Genomic DNA, 6,723 nt, shown 5'->3' on the forward strand with positions numbered 1-6,723 from the left:
GCTCGGCTGGTGCGGTGACGGTAGCGGCTCGATCCAGATCCGGTAGGGGCGGGCTGCGGGCGGCTTCCTCCGCTGTGGCAGCCGGCTGGCGGAGGTGGCGGCACAGCAGCGGTGGCCTTGGCCTTCCTCTCCTCTTCTTCTGCTCCGGGGGGAGGTGGTGGTGTGGGCTGGTAGTCAGGGTTGGCTACCGGCGCCCCAGCCAAAGCTGACCTCGTGGCGACGCGGGCCGCGTTTGACATCGCTTTGGGGGTCGGCCGACGGCTCGTGGTTTCGGCGGTGCGTGCCCGGCGGATCCGGCGCTTGGAGTTCGCGGGCGACGTGGGTTGGGCAACGGCCAGGCGTGGCCGCTGCTCTGGCCGTGGGCGGCGGCATGGGGAGGTCCACCAGATGGCCTCCTGGTGTCGTGGCGGCTTCACGGTGGCTCGGCGGTTCTGTCCGCGACAGCGGCCGGCTTCTCCGGCGTCGGTCGTCTGTGTGCGGACCGTCTCGACCTTCGCTCCATCTCCTCGTCGCCTGACCGCTACTCTCATCAGAGGGCTGGTCCTCTTCCACCCGCGGTCCATCGCTCGTCTCGCGCCCGGTGCAGCAGGACCGATCTCGTCTCGCGCACGGTGCAGCAGGACTGACCTCGTCCCCCTCTCGGTGCTGCAGGACTGAGCTCGTCTCGCGCTCGGGGCAGCAGGACGGGTCGGTGGATGCCAGTTCTGGCCGGCCTATTGGGCCTCGACGCTGGGGTCGCCCAGGGGTGCGAAAGGTGGGACCTTTCCGCTCGTCTCTTTCGTTGGGGTTGCGGCGGGTCTCAGGTGAGATGGTGTCAAGGTCTTGGATGCCGGGGCGGCGGCCCTGGTGGTGGTAGCACGGTGCTCTTGGGCGGAGCCCGCGCCTTGGCGTTGCCCGGTCACCATGGCCGTGTGGGCGGCGTGGTTGCCGGGGTGTGGCATTCGGTGGCGGTGAGTGTCGGCCGAGGTGAAAACCTGTTCTATCTTTGGACGGACCGGCGGCGGCGTAGATCGTTCCCTTCTTGAAGGCGTCGTCGCGGCTCTCATTGCTTGTTATGCGGCTCCAGGGGAAACTCTGATCTTTGGATTGGGTGGTGGCGGCGCTCCGGTGTCATACCCTTCTTGAAGGCGCCGTCTTGGAGCACATGGTTCGTCATATGTAGCTTCATCTCTTTGTGGTGGTAGTGCTAGGGATGGTGTTGCTTCGCTCAACGTCTATGTATCTTGCCTTGGTTGTGTGTGCGTGTGTTGCGGTGGCGTGTGTTTGTACTGGGTGCTTGGTGATCGGTGCTTTATATATAAAGCGGGGCGAAAGCCTTTTTCGTAAAACCAAAATTTACTTGCCCTGTTGCATTTGTGATCTAAATTAGTTTTCGAGAAGGTGAAATACTCGCATTCGTAGACCACAACAACATTTTTCGCATGTGTATTTCTTTAAAAATGCACTGCTTGGCGAATACTTTGTATATTTTGTGGAGTAATCTTCATTGGGAAAACAAATATGCACGATATAGACCTTGGGTCACTTGAAGCTATCAAAACACACATGAGTTTATTGGTCGTATTAAAATTTAATTCATGTGTTCATCTATGTTCACCTGGTGGAGTACTACCAGGTTAATTTCCTGTCTCTCATTTTTTAAACATGAAGGTCCAACAACATGTAGGTGATTCTTTTGCCTTGCCTAAAGTTTTATGAAGGAAAGGAGGAAGTCAGCAGAGATTCTATAGAGCTTGACAATGTATCAGAACTCTGGGACATGCGTATAAACATTATGCTCTAGCACATTATGATGAGGAAATGGAAAATGAATTTCGAGTTTGCAGTCATCCTATGTTGTTAATCCAGTCTTCTTATTTTCTGATGTTAGCCACTTTATCTTCACATAATATTTTTTTCAGGACATAATGAAATCCACATCCAATTGATAGATATACACTGGTGGTTCTTCATATTGTTACCTTGCCTTAATATTTATAAAAGGAAAAGGGGAACTATATTGTTTGACACTGCTATTGCTAAGATCCATGTACTATAGTAGCTTCAGTGTTGCCGCCTCTTTTTCTGCTACATGTGTAGATGCAGTTAGAGTTCAGAATACAAGAGATGTTTTTTGAGAAAAAAGTTCAAAGATCTTTTGTTATTTGGGCTTCAAAATGTTTGAGAAAAAATACCTTAGTTTAAATATGTATTAAATAATACACAACACTTACAGTAATCTTCTAATTCAAGGACAATTACAGAAGTTTGCTTGGTGAAGGTCTTGGATTACTCGGCATCACAGACTCAGAGAGCCCAAGGATCTTTAAAAGCAACCTGATTCATCTTTGAGGCACATAAGATGTGTAAGGGCAATTTCTTAGTTTTCATATGATTGCGATGCAGAGGCTAGGAGCACTATCTCTTTCATTATCTACAAAAAGGGTACATATTCTTCCATATCTTTTTATGTCATGTAGCTTTGGGTGTTTTCGGTTGATTTCTACTTTGTTATATGATCGTAAGCGATATTAAGCTACTAGAACTAGGGTTCGATAGCGCCTTTTGGTCAATGTTGTAGGTAGATCACAAGTATCTGTATTGCTTCATTTAATTAAAACTGAGCAGGTCTCTGCCCTTTTCAAATAATAAATAAATAAATATTATTTCCTCATGTTGCGAATGTAGCTCCAAACTTTCTCGCTATAATTAGGTATGCTAACTAGGGAAAACTATATAATTCTGTTTTACATTGTTGTTTGAGTCTTCTATTTGTGTTCAAAGTGATAGCAAAGCTAAGGGCAAGCAAAAGGAAGCAGACAACGTCTTGTATTCTTGTGGGGGATCAGAATGTCGCCATCGACACGGCCATGCTTCATTAACACTGACGAGCATGATGATTGTTCGAGAAAGCAAGTAGTTGAAAATGTAATGTGGGGCGTGTGAGGTCTATCATTTAATTTAATTTCATTGCGAACATCAGTGGAGTGTCATGATGAAACAAATGGTGTGGCTTGAAGTGCAAACTTAATTATTCCACATGTCGAGAAAATCAAAATTAGTGATCCACAAAACACGTGGATATATATAGCTAGCCCTACCCTTACTCTTTATGGCCTAATTGATGGGGGTGAGCGTCGATGTGACATGGCATCTGGTGTTCACCTCATACATATGGAGGCTGCACAACCCCAACCTGATATAGGAGGAGACGATAACGAGTGGATGGTGGTAAGCGACCGTGACAAGAGGAGATGATGTCCGAGAGAGGTCAGTATGATGAAACGGTCATTGGTGGTAGCATGTAAGGAAGAAGACAACAAGAGTGGATAGTATGTAAGGGGAGGAGGGCAGTGCGTGACTCAAGGACGTGACGACGGATTCATCACATATGCAGAAAGGAGAAGAAGTGGTTCGGTGAGCTCACATAGAGAAAAAAGGTATAAGTCTGTCTCATGGCAACGCACGGGCACTCAACTAGTAAACGTACAAGCAGAACTGGGACTAGATTGCACGCCGCAGGTGTATCGGGCTATATCTGGGCCCAAGATTGTAACACCCCCAATGTCTTGCTACAGTAACCCTCTGTGATTAAGCTAATCATTTTTTAAACAATGCTTAATCACCTTTGATTCAAATCTCATTTAAAATTCCACTTTGGAATCAATTTCAATTTGCAAGTGAATTTTGAAGTTGCACAAAAGTTGCTGCAAAATAGTCCATCATTTAGTAAAAATTCCATAACAAATGATTGTTAAGGAAAACAACATCACCTCCAAGCTAAGATGGACTATAGAAAATTAAAACAGTGCCAACTCAGCAACTTAATTGCTTTACCATGTTTTTGCAAATTCCATCTAATTCAAACTTCTTCCAAACTTTTTGTGGCTGTGTCAAACATTACATTGTATTTATGTGGAAAATTCCCATATTTTACAAAAATTATTTTGGCACCCCAAATATTACAAAACCCTTTCTGTAAAAAAACAGAAATATAAAAAGGGCAAAAGAAAAGGCCAGGCTGCACTGTGCACTTGGCCCCAGCCGCGCAACAGTGCAGCCCAGCCCACCTAACCGTGCCGTCCCCTACCTCTGTTCACCAGGGGCTGGGTGGACGCGTGCGCGCCGTCCGTGGCCGCCAATGCCCACTCGGCGGCCATCCGGCGGCTCCCCGACGCCTACTAGGTCGCACCACCCCGGACGAACCCTAGCGTCCCGCCCCTACTTTGCCCTCACTCTCTTTCCCTCTCTCCCTACAGATCCACCGCTACTGAGCGCTGCCATGGACTCGCCGCCGTAAAATGCCCGGCCACAGCCATCGCCTCGCCTCACCACCGTGTCCCTCGTCTCCGCCGACGTCGTCTGCTTCGTCTTTGTCCACGAACGGGAGTCGGGAAGCTCCACAATGCGCGGATCGAGCTGCCCCTTCCACCTCAGCCACCGTCGATCTTCTTCCACTCCGGCCACCGTCTGCTGCTACTAAGCTCTCGAAGGCTTTCCTTAGCCACGCGGTGAGCTCCTCCACCTCCTGCTCCTCTCCGTTAGCTTCCTCGTGCGCCGTAGATAGCTTGCCACCGCGCCCGTATTCTGTCTGCCGCCGACGAGCTCGTGGCCGTCGCCATAGCCACTGTCACGCTCGCTTGAGCACATCACCGTGCTCCTGGTGCTCCCAGGAGCACAACGAGCATGCGCACGCGCTCCGCCGAGCTCCGTAGCGCCGTTTCCATCGAGGTCCCGTACGCGCCGCCGCTGTAGCTCGTCGCCGGCCTTGTTTCTGGCCACCTCCGGCCACGTAACCGCCACTGTTCGATGCGGCTAGCGCTGCTCGTTCGAACGCGCCCTCTCGCGCGTGAAACGGCCACGTGCAGACGAAACCCGATGACGTCCCGTTGACGGTGTACTGGACTAGGGGGTACTCACCACGTCGTCTCCCAATCAGTTGGATTGGGCCGAGGACCCCCATGGCCATATGCTCATGGGCCAGTTCGGGCAGCCGATTTATACACGAGGAAGATTCCACAAGACTTGGTGATCAAGACAAGGACTCCTCTCCACCAGCGTATTCGACTAGGACTCTTGTTATCCTAGGCCTCTGGTACATTATATAAGCCGAGGCCAGACTAGTTGGTAGATTATTATGACATTAATCATCATACCTGTAGGGTTTAGACCACAACATATGATCTCAAGGTAGATCAACTCTATATTTGATACTCCATCAATATAAACAAGAGCATGACATAGGATTTTACCTCCATCAAGAGGGCCCAAACCTGAGTAAACATCGTGTCCCCTGTCTCCTGTTACCATCAATCCTTAGACTCACAGTTCGGACCCCCTACCCGATATATGCAGGTTTTGACACCGACAATGGTGCTTTCATTGCACTAGTAGAAAACAGGGCTATGGTCCAGGCCGGCTCAGCCCATTAGTCCCGATTCAGTGTAGAAGCGGGACCAATGTGGGCATTGGTCCCGGTTCGTGAGCCCAGGGGGCCGGCCGGGCCACGTGGGCCATTGGTCCCGGTTCGTCTGGACCTTTTGGTCCCGGTTGGTGGGACGAACCGGGACCAATGGGCCTCGCTCCTGGCCCACCACCAGTGGTCCCGGTTGGTGGCTTGAACAGGGACCAAAGGCTCCCCTTTAGTCCCGGTTCATGCCACCAACCGGGACCAATGAGGTGCCTATATATACCCCCTCGCATAAGAGCAGAGCACACTACTCTGTTTTTTTCTGGCCGAGGGGGAGAGGGCTTGGTGGTGCTCTAGCTCACCTCCTATGCACACAAGGTGTTCGATGGAATGCCCGAGCCACACTACTTAAGCTTTCTCCTCTCGAAGCTTGACCTCCAAGCTCCATTTTCCTCGAGATTTGTCTAGATTTAGCGGTCCGTCACGCCCCGTCCCCGTCTTCACCGCCGTCGATCACCCGCGCCGATCTCATCACCGACACCACCGTGGTGAGCCTCTTGTTCTTATCTTCTTTCTGAAAGGAAAAATATTCTTACTTGTATGTTTAGATAGATACTTGTATCATTTTTTTACATTTATTATTGCATCTTATATAGTGCGATGGTTTTGGTATCCGCCCCCGTCAGCCCTCTTCCTGTCTATGATTCGGATTTGGTATGTATATTATCTTTATAACTATTGGTTCATTTATTGTTTATGAAAATTATGCCGACCAGCGTGACATAGATTTTATTTATCTAAGATGTATGTGAATCGGAAATGCCAACCGACCCTATTGTCGAGAGGTTAAATTTAGTTGAAGAAGAAAATAATTTGTTGAAGGAAAAAATAAAAAAAATTGAGGAGGAGAAGATGATATTGGAGTTGCATGTTGCGGATGTCGTCGATGATCACAAGATCAAGATGGATGCAATGCGCTTGAAGATTAGAAAGATTAGAAAATATGCCATTCATACCGAGGCTTGGTATCATTATGCCGTTGGATCAATTGTTACCTTGGTTGCGATTATGATCGCATTTGTTTTCGCATTGAAATGTTTTACATAGTTTCAATGTATGGTTTAATTAATTAGATGCTCTGGAGAGCTATATGTTGTTAGATGGGAACTATGTATGCACTTTGGTTTTAATGTGATGATGAACTTCTATTAATTTGGACACTTAATTATATATAATGCACGCAGATGAACCAGTAGTGGATGTACGGTGACAGACACACCCGCGAGTACATTAAGGGCGTGCATGAGTTTCTTGATGCGGCTGAGGCAAACAAG

Source organism: Triticum aestivum, chromosome 5A (genome assembly GCF_018294505.1).
Source record: "Triticum aestivum cultivar Chinese Spring chromosome 5A, IWGSC CS RefSeq v2.1, whole genome shotgun sequence".
NCBI lineage: Eukaryota > Viridiplantae > Streptophyta > Magnoliopsida > Poales > Poaceae > Triticum > Triticum aestivum.